General features: G+C 33.4%; 1 long non-coding RNA gene across 1 annotated transcript; it reads right to left on the reverse strand.

Annotated features, from left to right (window-relative positions):
- Positions 1-1,729: 1,729 nt before the first annotated feature.
- LOC132558405 (uncharacterized) lies at positions 1,730-5,907 on the reverse strand. Its single transcript, XR_009554544.1, has 3 exons — positions 5,736-5,907; positions 2,689-2,908; positions 1,730-2,015 (listed from the first exon to the last, which is right to left on the reverse strand). It is a non-coding gene; the product is annotated as an uncharacterized LOC132558405 (long non-coding RNA).
- Between the last annotated feature and the right edge of the window lie 10,186 nt (positions 5,908-16,093).

Genomic DNA, 16,093 nt, shown 5'->3' on the forward strand with positions numbered 1-16,093 from the left:
CTGCATTTCTGACAACATCATAACGTCAGTGCATGCAAATTCCCATTAATGTATTAGCAAAATATATTTGGAGATACACTTGTACGATTGTACAGGAGACACACGAGAGGATAGATCCTTTTCGTAAGTTAGAATTAGTTACAGTAGAGACAAACTCTTAAATGAAATGCATAGTACAGCTGTTTCTTCATTCTAGAACTCTTCAGTGATGCTAAGGGCCTAAAATTTGAAGCCTAGGAAGCGACTGAGTAAAAGTGATCGAAAGAAAAGTCAAAATCAGGACGAGGAGGTGCAGCATCCTAATAAGTAAATAAATTTCCTAGTTTTCATATATCAGATCATTTTAGAATAACGTCAATTACTTGTGTATATTCTGAACCATGTCATTACTCGAATAAATTTAAACGTGGCATACAGGTTTTGACAAATCTGGGGAACTTAAAGTCTGTCAAGTGTGTCTACCACCTGCTATTGCAATTTGATCAAAGTAAAGAAAGTCATTTATAATTTTTCTTCCTTGAATTATTATCTATCTTTACTGATATTGGGTTATTATCAACAAATTCGCGAGTAACAGGAATTTCATGTAGCAAAAAGCTATCATCTATCATGTATCAAAACGCGACAGATTAATATCGTAAATTAGAACTTAACCTTAATATATAACCCTAGTTAAAAAAAGGAAATTGTTGTTATTATTAATATGAAATGGTTATTTTGACATTTTAATGCATAACCAAAAGGAAAATCTTGTTGTAACGGTGCAGCATCTGTTCGTTAATCTGATTCGAGTATATATGATATATGATCACAGATGAAAACCTGTATGAGTGCAAAAATGTTTTTATATTTTATAATGGAAACTTTGAAAATTAAAAACATTACAAAACATTTTACAATGATAATTGTATCATATAAATTATATCTTATAAACACAATTATCAAATATAAAAGTATGTATAATGTGCTTTAAAATCGTGACCGGTAAGCAACCCATTAAAATTTTATGTAGAAAAGATGGAAATAGATATACCATGTACGTATAAAATGCAAAATTCCCTACAAAAGAATGATGATCGTTTAGGTTTTACTTTCAACAGTGAACGACACAAAAAGGGCGGAACGTAAAATAAAAATTAAAAATAAGATAAAAAAGTAAACATAAAGGAAGTTAATAAAGATGCAAGAAATACATTATAAACAGTTTTATACATAAAAATGTAAATAAATACAAACACAAAGAAATCTTTGTTAAAAACCGATTTCACAAATAAAACTTTTAATGAAGCATGCCGTGGTAATATAGTAAAGGGAAAATACCGATAGATGAAACAAACAATGCATTACCTGGCATTATGATCAAGGTAATACGTATTATTCTCGAAAGCACTGAAAGACTACAAAAAAATGTAAAAATATTGTAAGAACTCGAACAAACAATTCTCAATAACCAATTTCTGAGATGAACTATGAAGAGACAAAGACAACATGGTAATGTCCGATCCAAGGACTTAAGGAAAAGAATTCGATGATGTATTTGATATACCAGGAAACATCATACCAATTTTGAATGGAAAAATAGCTGTTTTCTGACATTTCCACAAATACAAAAAGATAGCATCTACATATTATTATGAGGGCGTACCTTTCCCAAATTATTAATTTATTAATATCAAAACAAAAAAACATATTAATTTAAGGTATACCATTTAAAGATAATTTTGTTGCATTCCAATAGCATATTTTAACGTTTCTCATATAACAGAGTTTAAAGTTTCTCATATAGAAGACATTTTATTATGAACATTTTCCCAGAAATGTCGCCATTTTTTCCACTGCTGAGTTGTTGACGTCACAATCGATCAGTCCACCAGCACAGCTGAAGATCATTTCAATCGTTCCGCCAAGCTGATGTATGTCACTTCCGCAATAACGACAGGATTCTGTTCCAGTCAGAGACGGTGAAGTTTGTGTTTCGGTGTAGTGAATAACGATAAGCACGGTATCTTTGTACACTGAAGCATATGAATACATTTAACGTATATTACATGTACATACTATATTTCCAAACATTCTCAACTAATTCTCCTCTTATTGTTTACTCTATGCTGTAAAACATATTTACATATACAAATATGAGCTTTATAAATGCATCCAAAACAATTGTTTTGATAATGTGTATAAGATAGTTTTACAGATGTTACATTTGACGTTTCAAAATGAGCCTTTGTACAATGATGACTTTGATGATGTCCTTCTGTCTTGAATTCATTTCCGGACTTTCATGCAATTTACCTTCAATTGTAGAAGCTTATGTGTTGCGAGCCACAAAAAGTTCTCTCTGATCTACAAGGAACTGTGCAGTTATTTACGTTACGTAATACTATTTAGTTGTCCAGTCATAGTGAGCAAATAGTGTCATTTAATACAATGGTGTGAATTCAGATAACAATCTTAACATAATATGACAAGTACATGGATTGTTACGTTGGGATCTAGTGAGCACTAGATCAAAAAAATTGTAAATCAAGCTTTTTCAATTCGAAATATGTTCGTTCATTGTCTTGTCAAGTTCTCGTACATGATTTCAAAGCGAAGATTAACTTTCCACGATAATCGAAATTCGGTAAAAGCTAACTGAATAAGCTTTAAGTTGTAATTCTTTACAAAGGTATTTTACTAAAGTACCTTGTATTCCTTCTCATGCGATGATCTTACGATTGAGTTGGCCAGACAAAGAATGAAGAGCAGACCATCTGCAACATCATCTAAAGTTTGACAGGGTTTGATGTTTAAAACTTTGTTGATCATGGCTAATATCTGTCCTGTAGAAGCCTCAGTATTCCTTTAGTTATCCCGTCAATCATTGTTCTTCCCATACCACTACGCAAGCTACGTAATCCAACTTCTGTGAAAACATGTAATAATTTTGTTACTGAATGTAAACTAAGATATGTATGTGATAAGTGAACCAAACGGATAAGTAAATAATCTATGGAAAAAAACAGATATCTATCTTAAAACACTGATTCAACAAGAGAGAAATATAATTTCCTGAAACTAGTTTACAATGTTTATGGAGCAAGTGAGTCTGGAAAATATTCATTTTCGGATTTCCAATTTATAACCTCCGCTTTATGTTACGAATTGGTCCTCATACAAGAAAACATTAATAAATAAAACTGTATAAAATACTTCACAATGACAGTTTCATGTCAATATGTATAACAATATATAACAAATTTAAAGTGATCTTATCCAATCATGGAATGATTGTAAAGTCATTGTATCGATTGATTGGTTTAACTCCTGAATACATTCTTCTGTAATAGCTGTGGTTTTCTGTAACAAAAAAAAAGTAAAATTTATTTAATGTCTTTTGTATTATCGAATAAATTAGAATAAATAATGAGTGTAGTGTCGATAACCCATTATGTTCAGTAGCATTTTTTTCTCATTTACCTCTCGGTGACATTTGTGTTCCGTATAGCACATATTGCTTTGACGGTGGAATGCCTGTCGCTATGCTTATTTCACCGTTTATTGTTTTTAATCATTGTAGTGTATTATGTTTGATAAGGAAATAGAATGTTGTACAGGTATTAAACATTGTTTTTGATCGTTAAGTGAACATTAAATACATTTTATGGTATGGTATGGTATGGTATGGTGTCAACGTAGACAAAATAAGTTAATAACAGTTTAACTGCCCAACAAAGAACATATAGGTGACTTCATCTTAGCATATGTAAAATACAAAGCTTGAGAAAAACACAAAAAGAAAATCAGGCGTGTAACCTTGAATACAACAAATACTTACTAATCTACAGCCACTCTGTTGAGGTAGATTGGGTGGTTATTGTATGTTTGATGAAACGCATTTACACTGTATATATGTGTGTGTGTGTGTGTGTGTGTGTGTGTGTGTGTGTGTGTGTGTGTGTGTGTGTGTGTGTGTGTGTGTGTGTGTGTGTGTGTGTGTGTGTGTGTGTGTGTGTGTGTGTGTGTGTGTGTGTGTGTGTGCGCGCGCGCGCGCGCGCGCGCGCGCGCGCGCGCGCGCGCGCGCGTGTGGGGGGGGGGGGGGGGTGAGGGGGGGTGGGGGGGCATGGGTGTGCCTGTGTGGGTGGGGGGGAGGGTGTGGAAAGATTTGAGATCAGAGTTTTAAAGATTCCAAAGTTAATTGCTGTAAAAGACATTCAGTCGCTGTTTATAATCAATACACTGCATAACAAAAAATACAAAATGGTGCCTGGTACACATTCAATACAGATAGATATTACGCACCTATGATTAATCGCCTGGGCTATGATCGTTACATGACAGTCAATACACGTTGTGAGTGGTCTTGTTGAAACTCTCACATTATATGTTTTACTCAACTGAACGGATATAAATAAACCTACGCAATCAATTCATATTAATCCTACTTTTATGTTTAAGGCAGAACAAGATATATCATGCGCACAAATCATCACCAGACTGATGTACCGTGTCACTCCTATACACGACCTATTACTTATAAAGGAGAAACGATTAAAAACAAAATACTTAATGTTATATTAAGAATTGTTGTTCGATTGGATAAAAAATAAGGCATACTCTGCAGCCACAGGCACAGTGACTTTCCGTTGAATTTTCCAGTGGGACACGCTTGATACCAATACATAGTGTACCTCCGATGTAACATGAACCGTGTTGCATATTTTTTTGTTATTGAAGACTCATTTGGCGAGAAGGAACAATTCCATAACATTAGTAGTTCAGTTATCTTAAATGTGAAAAGAAATGACATCATCTATGATTTCTTTGATAAATAGAACAAGAATCGTACGTCAACTTAGTTTTAAAACAAATCATTGGATATAAATGGTTTAATTTATATTTGCATACTGATCGATAATGTCTGCACGCCTGCCACCAAGAAGCAAATAGCTAACCACAAACCTGCGATTTGTGATAAAATATTTCAGGGATGTAGATTTTCTGTCCATTGATGATATTAGAAGTGAAGAATAACTTAATTTGTAAAGAGATATTGCTAACGTTAAATTATAAATAAAACGCCAGTATCCTTCTGCTTCGTCCACCTGTGATAACCGATAATACATCTATCGACTTCAGATGCTTGGATTTTGGTGATGAAAGGAACGTTGTGTAAGCATCGAGGCTGCAATCAATTTTAGTGTTACGTTCTTTACATTTGGTGTATTAATTTATACAAACATTGTTTAGATGATTAATTTACTATTAGTAGTTAAAATCATTTTCGATCTGATTTTGGTGGCAAGACCTCTTAAGGTGAAAAGACGAAATTACCACATAAAGTGGTCACATTTCAGCTCAGGTCTGATCGATTGAAAACAGGTAAACATGTCTGAATAAATAAATAAGGCAGGTTGTCTGCAGATATAATCTTTGATGTTGTACAGTTCCTATACCAAGACCTAGAGTTGTCGTTGAGAATGAATAAAACCAACTACTCCAGACTCGTTTGTCCATTTTTTGTTAGATGAATATATGTAATATTATCGGTGGGAAAAGGTCAATACGCTATTTCCTCACATATATTATACTAGAAACCGGACAAGAGATTAGTATGGTACAAAGCTAACATAACAAGCACTTTTAATGTAATGTTCATAGCAGTAAACATGAATATTCCAATCAATCTATGTCGTTTAGGCTATTATTTGATATCGAATTCATGGTGAGTACCAATACGTTAATCTTCCTACCTCAGCAAATTCGTTGATTATGCTGCATTCTTCAGAAATCTGAGAGTCCCCTTGCTCGTGAGTACAAATGTGTCCTTAGTTCCACCGACCCATTCGTGAATGGTTTTAAATAGCAGCATGGGTTTCTCCACTTTCGTTTTAAGGTACCGTCATATAAAATTTAAGTTTTACCCACAAAAGGTTTTGTAACAAATCTGTAATATGATATTTCAAGTGACTGTACTTCAGTGGTTAGAAACATAAAACGCATTAAAGTAAATGTATCAAATACACGTTTGACATGCACGTCTTCATCTGTCTAAAGTTATATATATAGTTATATCGACGTAAATAGTTTTGTGGAAGTATTATGGGTCTAATATCTCGTTCTGTCTACTTCTTATTCTATATATTTATAGACACTGTTCATAATGAACGCAACATATTTCATCATTAGCCAACATAAAATACGTCTACAAAGATTAAAAAAAAAGAATATGAGGTAAGCTAACAAATTCTCATATTGTTAGAAGACAATGGCTATATAGATATTACAAAGTGAAAATATCCCTTATGAGGGATTTACTGTTTATGCAAGTATAGTTGTGGTATCGCACAGTATAGTATACACACGAGTAGGAAGTAGCTACTTAATTAGAATTTTGTTGCTGCATACGAAGTAAGTAATGCACAGTGAACACGTGTTTAGAGAAGTGAATGAGGAGTACACTTATTACGTCTTACTTTTTTCGTTGATAGGCAGTCACATATATAACATGTTTCTTTGTTCTGTACTCCATTCCAACTCGACAAAATTGCTAGAACTACGACGTCATACATGGAGATGTGTATAGTTAAATGATTACTAAGTGAAGGGAAAGGTACGGGAATAAAAAGTAAATAAGATTTCATAGAATGCATTAAATCATTTTGAGATATAACCGCTTGGTTAATACCCCCCATTTATATTCTGAAGTAAGTATGGATCTTTTTGAAATTACATATGTTTGAATCGCTACATTAATGTATTGTTTTACCAAGTCTATTAAAAATGGATCTAGAATATAAGAATGGTTATACACGTATCATTGATTGAATACTGTGTAGATATTGTTATTGCTTTGCTGATGAGAATAGTAGTAGTAGCAGAGCAGCATCCTTATAATACAATAACAAACGTATTATGCAGAAAACGTGTTTATTATTAATGCAAATGCAAAAGATGTAGCTCTCCAACCTCTTCGTATATATGAACCTCACTTCGTACTAGGTGTAAACATTAAAATTGAAATGACAAAAGGCGGTTGTCTTTGAATCGGGAAACAAATAAATAAAATGATTTATCGTTTGATCATCTACAAAGTCGTAAAAAAGTGAAAATTAGTTCCTAATTTTTTTCTAAAAATCAAAGATATAAAAATCATCAAAAAATATAACGTTTGTCTTATTCAACAATATTTGTCGGAATAAGATTGAAGAATATAATCTTATAAACAACAAAAAACGCTACCTTCGCTGAATTGAAATCCAATTCTTTTTAGACATTCAGAGCAATTGAAGACTAGCACCACTTCTTCAACGTATCTCAAAAGATAGTTGAAGAAAAATCGTGTAAAGACGTTAATGTACATGTTCATTATTTTAAAAAAATGTAAGTGGATACAAAATTCAATGAAAAATTTAAAATTTAATTCATTATAATCAATAACACCTTATTTAACGTGACACTACCCGAATTGGAACACTTTTTTAAAAAGAAATAATATAACAAAATATAACTGAGTGTTTTGATCCTGTATTTTTCTTGGTATTTCTCAAATAGATTCCTTCAGCTTTCATTTCATGCTTCGATTACTTACCAGCAGTACGCATGTCTAGAGCACAGAAAAGCATGCCATGCTCAGCAATCCATTTCAACAGGTAAGGGTACCCAAAATGGAACGCTTCTTAAATTCAGTTATCAAAATACAAATTATCAAACGACGTAATCTTGAATATATTTTTTCATTTTATAATACTTCATTAACTTTCTACTAATCTAAGTCATTTGTCTATCAAAAATATCAACTCCAAAAATATATTATAATAGTTTTTAACGTTAAATAGAGATGAAAAGTAACATGGAATACATTCGCTAATTAAGATTCCATAATTTATAAAAAAAACCTCATCTCTTGTTTAGAATAGTTAATATTCACTTATATGTCAAAAGAAAAATTCTGCGTCAAACATTCGAGAAGTGTTCAATTTCGGTATCGTCAACGTTAACTAACATCATGAATGTGCTCTTCTAAGTTTTAAAAAAAATCTCGTTTATTCTCACCAGGTACGGTTCGGTCGATTCACAACCGACGAATGTCTTTCGTTCTCCTAACATTCAATCTTCCATAGAAATGCATGTATCTTATATAATCGTATATTTTTAAGTTTAAATGAATTCGTTTTATACAACGTAATATCATATGTCAGTAGAGGTGACAAAAGTCAAATATATAAAATGTGGTGATCATGCTTTTCATGGAATTGCTGACTAAGAAAATATGTACGTATAATTAATATAGGATAACATTATGTGGAGGTTAATAACTGAAACAATAATAAATAACAGACATGTTAACTTCATTTTTATCCAAACACAAAAATAATGGGGTGGAGTAAGTTATAAACAAACAAAAGATTAAGACACAGAACCTACAAACACCACAAGGCAAGGAAAATAAGACAAGACGTTCATGAAGAGTCAACGTTTTCTGTTTCATTGACACACCTTACAAAACACCCAACCAGCATTTTTAAATTACGATTTCAATAGAGAAACGATGCAAAACCAAGTCCATAAGGTGTTCACTGAAATAAATCTCCATTATGATAATAATTTTGTATGTTATATATTTGAATGCCTTTCAGCTGATCAATTGATGTCGATTGCACATATTCGTATTTGCAATATGACCTAATTATCGCTTAATATATGTTACACTGTATTTGCTAATTTGATGTACTTATTATAGCATATTAAAATTACTCAATCAAAATAATCAAATTTTCAGTAAAAAATGTATCGCAAGAATTGAATTTTTCTTCTTCTTCTTCTTCTTCTTTTACATTTCAAAAATAAGTATAATGTAAGCTTTCATTGTCAATAGTGGCATACCAAATTATCATATCTCATTAAATGTTTTGAACCAATCTAGAAACACGTCAAAATCATTTTGTGGCGTACCTATGTATGCTTTACTTCCATACTTCATAAAATACGATGAATCAATTTCATTGTTTATGAATCTGAAATATGATAAATGCCAGAGTAACATTGAAAATTTACCCGCGTTGAAAATGAACCCTAAAGGTCAAAGTTCAATGTTACACCGGACCTGGGAAACTTCCATTTGGGATTCCAGTTAAATCCTTTATCACATAGCATAAATCGTCGACAGTCATGCAAACTTCCAGTTGAATATATATTTCAATGGATAAATTAAGCTTTTTTTCAAATCAATATTTCTTCAGGAAAGTCGACATTTTTTCCACTGCAGAGTTGTTGACTTCGCAGTCGTACAATCCACCAGCACTGTAGTAGATCATATCCATTGTGCCGCCGAGCTTCCGGAAGTCGCTTCCAAAATAACTGAAGTCGCCGTTTTTCGTTATTGGTGACCATTGATCTTCGGAGTCATCGAAGTGTATAAGGATAAGTACTGTATCTTTAATCCCTAAAGCATATAGTAGATAAATTCTAATATTGATTCAAAAAGTTATTGAAACAAAAACTAAAAGTATCACTTTCTAACAATCAAGAACAATGCTCTGGTTAGCCAATATAAAATCAAAGGATATATACATATACATATAGTTTATATATTGACTTTGTTGTAAATAGGTCTTCAAGTAGACAAAATGGAATTTACCTTCTATGCCTTCCAATGCTTTGACCTTTGTTCCAAGGATGGACTTGGCCAAACAGAGAACGAAGAGAGGACCAGCTGTAACATCCTCTGGTGATTTACACGGTTTTATGTAGATATCTATTTTGTCTCTGACTAGTCTCTCTTCTAAAAGTTTCTGTAGTCCCCTGGTTATTCCTTCAATCATGGTTTTGCCCATACCACTGTGCTTGCTAAGCAGTCCCACCTCTGTAGAATAACAGTGACCTTGACTTGACGGAAAACATTGTAATGGAATATGTATGTCTAAAAACCGAGAACGTTTGGTGTTTTTTCAGGTGGATTACATAGAAAACACCATAGGTTTCTGTATAAAAAGTAGTTACATTTCAAGGGTAAATAAGAGTTTTATAAATGCATTGAAGCTAAAAAATACGTAATATTATTTTTGATTAAAATACACAGAACAAACGTCAAATGTATGTCACGCAAATAACTTTTTTATTTTTATCATGATTTTCACTTTTCATCCCTCCTCCAAAGATGGTCTGTTTGGCTTGAGTATAACCAATATTTTTTTAGTTCTTAATTGAGAAAAAATACAATAGTTTCAATGTACAAGATTTAGTTGTGCTGATACTAAGAGTGCATTAACAATTTATTCTTGTCTGGGACCATACATTCATTGATTTATCACTAGTCGTATGTAACATTCCGTTGTTTGTATAAATAAAACGTACGTGATAGAGAGGCCAATTCAGATTTAGGTCATACTGTGGCCACTCAAATAAACGTTTGATTGTTGAAAGGAAGATACTTTAAGTTCAACTGAATATAGGATACTTTTCGAAACATTAGAAGTTGTGTTGGCTCTTCGAAATTCTTGTATCAACAAATGAGGATTGAGAAATATTTTTTATTATGTTGTGGCCATCTGTAACTTGGATTTTCTCTGAACGAGTCATTTTCATTATCATAGATATCCTTTTGTGAATAACAGCACAAATGAGGTTTGTCAATATGCAGTGCCGTATATTTTTAAATAACGGAATCTACAGTATTTATGTTTACATAATGATGTCTATAGCATTGACAAGTCCAGTTTTACTGATTTCTCTTGATATCTAAATTTATCTTTTGGCATGGAAGCAGATCAAAATGCATGTGGTAGAATCACTAACGCCCATATGTCATATGGAGAAAAACTATTTATCACAGTAATGCTAGCATGCAGTATATGTTTTGCGCAGATTTGATCAGTCATAATGTAAAAGGAAACTTTCAACGTGTTAAGGCATGCATAGTTTTTCATTTTGACTATATGCATTAAAATATTCATCAGCCGAAAGGAACCTATTCCAAAAACATGTTTCTTAAACAGCTTGTGACAGCCTATTTTAATGATTTACAGTCATTTCTTTTATAAACATTGTACATTATTCAATGACAATATTCTGCCTTATCAGTTTCCTTTACTGTCCCCATCAGTTTCCTACGTCAAGGAAGGAAATTTCAATCAATATTAACTATTCATATTATACACTGAAACCAGATGCACAAGTACTTATCTATCTACTATACACGTTGATCTATTCCGACACTATAAGTGATGTCCCTCTGTGAGTAAACGTGACCGAGAACAACACATGTTGATTCATCGCTGACGAATAAAAAGTAGACGTACCAATAAGAACGAAGCAATGGCCCCAAACATGCATTAACAACCAACACCGTCCTTGACTCAATAATAGTGTCTCTGGAATACCTTCCATGAAGAGGGAAGTGGATATACAGATAACTAAACGGGCAATCCACCCTGACAATTTTTGTGGTTTTCGGTCAGCAAAGTGAAAGTACGTAAAAATATTTTGGCCAAAGCAAATATTTCCTACCCCTTATCTTAGCATTCCCTACGCCTATTCTTGGGTTCTGCTCAACGTAAATTCTTTAAATGCTTCATGCACCCATAAACCTGTATAAGCTCCTCTGAAGTTCTAAAAGAAAAATCCAGCTTATTTGATGCAAGACATTTGTTTAATTAAAACAGTATTTAAGATAAGTTGCCATCACAATTAGAAATGGAACATGATCGCTAGACAAAGCAAAATAACAATGTTAACAAGTGGCATTTCCTTGCTGATATCAGCAATGTCTTTCAAGTATTTTCTAATCAACTTAACATCAGATCCCAACCTATAGACTGTTATTGACATAGAAACAATATCGGACATGTGTTATGTCTCGGAGAAATCATCATCATCATCATCATCATCATCATCATCATCATCATCATCATCATCATCATCATCATCGTCGTCGTCGTCGTCGTCATCGTCATCACCACCACCATCACAACCACAACAGTTCTATGACATGATTAACAATACTGAATGTGATGATAACTCCCATCATCATCATCATCATCATCATCATCATCATCATCATCATCATCATCATCATCATCATCATCATCATCCACAATATAATCATTATAAATACATTCAGCATCATAACCAAATGCCTTAAATATCTTTCACATCATCAAAATGAAATTCAAAAGGTGGGGTCTACATTTGGCTCCCACATAGATTTCTCTTACTTTTTCGCCATATGTAGATACATGAACATAACCTACAACCGCATAAATGATTACTCATTATAACTGCTTATAGTCATACTGGACCTCCTTGTATAACACCAGGTTGAGAGACAAAGGTACCCTAACATAATGACAAATACTTGTCACAAGAGAATTTTAAATGGAAATATTTATATACCAGCCTAAAGTACATCAAATGTCCGTTATTTTGATACCACGTATGTTATATTGGCATAAAAAAATGTAAGCATATTGATAACTTTGATTTGAAAAAAAAATGCAAATTTTCACAAAATATAGAATGTATAAAAGTTTGTCAAGTTCATTTTGTATAGTTGCAATATCAGTCTATATTTCATACTTCTTTAAAAAACTTTCTACGTATATATACTGTCTTTTGAATAAATTTTATATGATTTCAAAACTGGTAAAATATATTTTTAGCAATTTAAACATGCTTATTGCATGATTTGCCATAATCATGAAGATTCAATTTTCGTTGTTTTTTGTGCCAAGTATTGCTATATTTTCCAGTTTGGTGTAGTACTAAAGCACATTAAGTATTTTGTATTTGTTTTAAAATTAAATTCAGTCGGTATAACTTAACATGGTGTTTTCTGCACTAGCAATCTATCCTCTAAAGAACAACTGACAGTTTAGTTTATATTATAAAAACATTAACAATGATTAAATAATCAGTATTACTGATAACATGTTATCGTCATTCCACTTTTCTTCGTTTATCATTAAACATAACAATCATAGATATAATTTAGTTAGATATTCTAATTCTAAATGAGGCCAGATATGATAACCTTGTCTGACGCCTGAATGTGCAAGTATGGTAATTTCCTGAAACATATAAAGGTATTACTATAAAGTATTCATACCATTTTTGCTATGTATTTATAGATAATTACATAGACAAAGTTACACTTATGTCAGACATTCTGTATTAAATTCAAATTACTGCAAATCTCCCATCAAATTTATCTCAAGGAGCCCGAGCTCAAGTAAGACATGCATATTTACCCAAGAATAACTGGCTGCGCCAGCTGCTGACTGCTGAGATCATTAGCATAACAGAAGAAAGCATATTATGTGGAAGATGCTACAAGCGGTACCTCAAGCAAAGGCCATTTCAGTCTGAATTGTATTAACCTATTGGTATGAGCACTCCAGATGACCTTGCGAATGATGCAGATGACACCAACTACCACTAATCTCTGATGAGAAATTATTTTATGGTGGTAGTTCACATAGAAAAATGTGTCATATGTGGAAAAGGGGACATTGGGCTATGCACTATTCCCCAGCGTGCCAGGACAAAGTTGATATTTTTTTCCATTTTCTATGGTGTCCCCCTGAAAGAGCTAATCAGGTTATCAATGACCTTCTTGAACTAAGCCATTTCATTTCTGCTGATACTCCAACCAACACATGCAAAGATGTCGACCATCTCAGAAATGTAGAATTCAAAGCATGGACTGGTTACACACCTGGACAAAGGCAGCAAATCCATAGCATTTGCTCCTCACACATCAATAGATGATCATGTTCCTCTACATTCCATGCCTTGGGTTAATCTGAAGACCAATATTTCATGGTCTCAACTTGTCTTGTGTGGTATGACAAAAAAAAAGTATGTGTCTCACACATTTCATAGTGTCTGAAAAGCCTTGAGGCAGACCATTGTGTCCCGTTTCCTTGTTCCAAGACACATTACCCGCAAGGACGCTAAGTGCCACAACACTGTCTTTACAAGATGTTTCTACGGGGACAAAATAACTTTAATCCTTGATGGTACTTATATTTATGTCAAAAAAAGTGCTGATCATCCCCTTCAGAGATCCTTATACTGTCTGCAAAAGAAGCGCAACTATGTTAAATTCATGAGCATTGTCTTTGCAGATGGTTATGTACTAGACACTATTGGGCCTTTTTATGGCAATGAAAATTCTTGGAACAGTTAAGAGCATGACATTGTGGCTCAGTGAAGATGACAATGTGATTGTTGACCGGGGGTTTAGGGATGTGTTGGAGCTACTGTGAGGTTCAGGGTTTTCTGTGTACATGCCTGTAGAAACAGTAACCGGCGGATCATACCAGTTGAAAGTAGCACCCAGATATATTTCTGAGCATCGGACTCCGGCTGAAGTTTGGGTCTATCAGCATGATGAAAATATTCTTCGAGGCCAAATCCATTCAAGGCACAAATCACAGTCAAAATACAATATTTGGATTGCGTTTCACAGAAATAATCAAGATGGCCCTGTCAAAGATTACTACTGTGTCTATCCAGCGGGCAAGCGAACCGTTGGAATGTGTGCACATGTTGCGTGCAATTTTGCATTTCTTGGGCCATGTTCAGCATCAGGATCAAACTAACCCAGTTCATGCAACACTCAAGTTCAAACAAGCAATCACTTGAGCAGTTCTGTTATACCAAAACGCAGCGTAATGTGCTGCAAACTGCAATTGTTCTTTCTGTTATTAGCTTCTCAAAGTGCCACAAATTATGGATCGGAACTGACAAAGGCAAAACCCGTCACTGTTACTGTACCTAATCTATCTAATAAAGTCACTTTATTGACCTTCATCAAAAGATTTGTATAAATCTTAGAATTGTGAAACAAGCACAAAAATGTCTTTATTTTCACAAATTTCATTTGTGTGACCTTGAACAGGGGTCAAGTTCAACAGTGTTAACCAAACTGATACAAATTGACATGAACAACCACCTTGTCAAATAGCATGACCTACAGACTTTTGGTTATTAAACTGTCATTATTTAACGAAAATGAAAATCAGTGTTTCTTGGTTTTTTAAGCAAATATGTAAAATGACAAATTTAACGGTTTTCATTTTTTCCAAGAATCCTCCTTTTGAAAGATATCATCTGTTGCCAACTTTTAAACAAGTATGAATAATTGATTGGTTTCGGAAGTGTGAAATGTGAAGTGTCCAAAACAGTACTTTTCTCAAAAGTAATGGTTTGTTATATGAATTTTGGCTGCATTTTTCAACATAAAAATGTTTTTTCCTGAAATAGTGTGATATGTGGTATCAAAATGTTTGTAGGTACAATGTGCACACATAAATGACATAATTGTTTTTGGAATTGCTTCGTAATAATGCACTAGAAGGAATTACATAACAACTACTTTAACACCCACCACCAAGGTGTTAGTCAAGGAGTTCTCAATCAATTTAGATACTAACTTTTCCGTATTTAAGCTTCTAATACCCATATCTGTTTATGGTTATCATATTTTGAAATTCCAAGTGGGGCCGATGCTAATGTTAAATTCCCATAAATGTTGACCCCACCTTTCAGAATTCTTCGACACTCATTCTCTCATTCAGATACTCGTTCTCAGTCTAAAGATATAAAATACGTCCCTCCAGCCTTTTTGTCAGAACCTTGTCCTCTTGTTTGATGTCACGTTTCAAATTCTGTAACTTTGTATACGTGAAGTCACGAGTGACCATTATAGTAGTATGAATGCTAAAGTTTTTCGTGAATCGACTTTTACTGTAGATTTGACTCTTATCCAACATCACTCTGTTTATTGCTCTTGTTTCTGGTTCTTGCACCCGTCGAAGCTCCTGATAAATGTTTCGTAATGACCACTAAAAAATACATCACTGCTCGATGTTTCCTCAAATATGTCGTACGTATATCGTAGTAAGTAGTGGTCGAATGTACACATGTTCCGAAATAGCGTTTTTACCTCCTAAAATTCCGTAGAAGTGACTAATGGAATCGACGAAACTACACTAGACCTCCATGACAAAATCAGTGAACATCTATTTGAGAAAAGTGCAATAAATGATGGTTTTTCTACCGAAGCTCAGAAGAACTTCAAGAATTTCAATTCATCTTATTCAAAATA

The sequence above is a fragment of the Ylistrum balloti genome, unplaced genomic scaffold (assembly GCF_031769215.1).
Source record: "Ylistrum balloti isolate Yb309-2 unplaced genomic scaffold, AGI_CSIRO_Ybal_v1 Utg370788, whole genome shotgun sequence".
In the NCBI taxonomy this organism is placed as follows: Eukaryota; Metazoa; Mollusca; class Bivalvia; order Pectinida; family Pectinidae; genus Ylistrum; species Ylistrum balloti.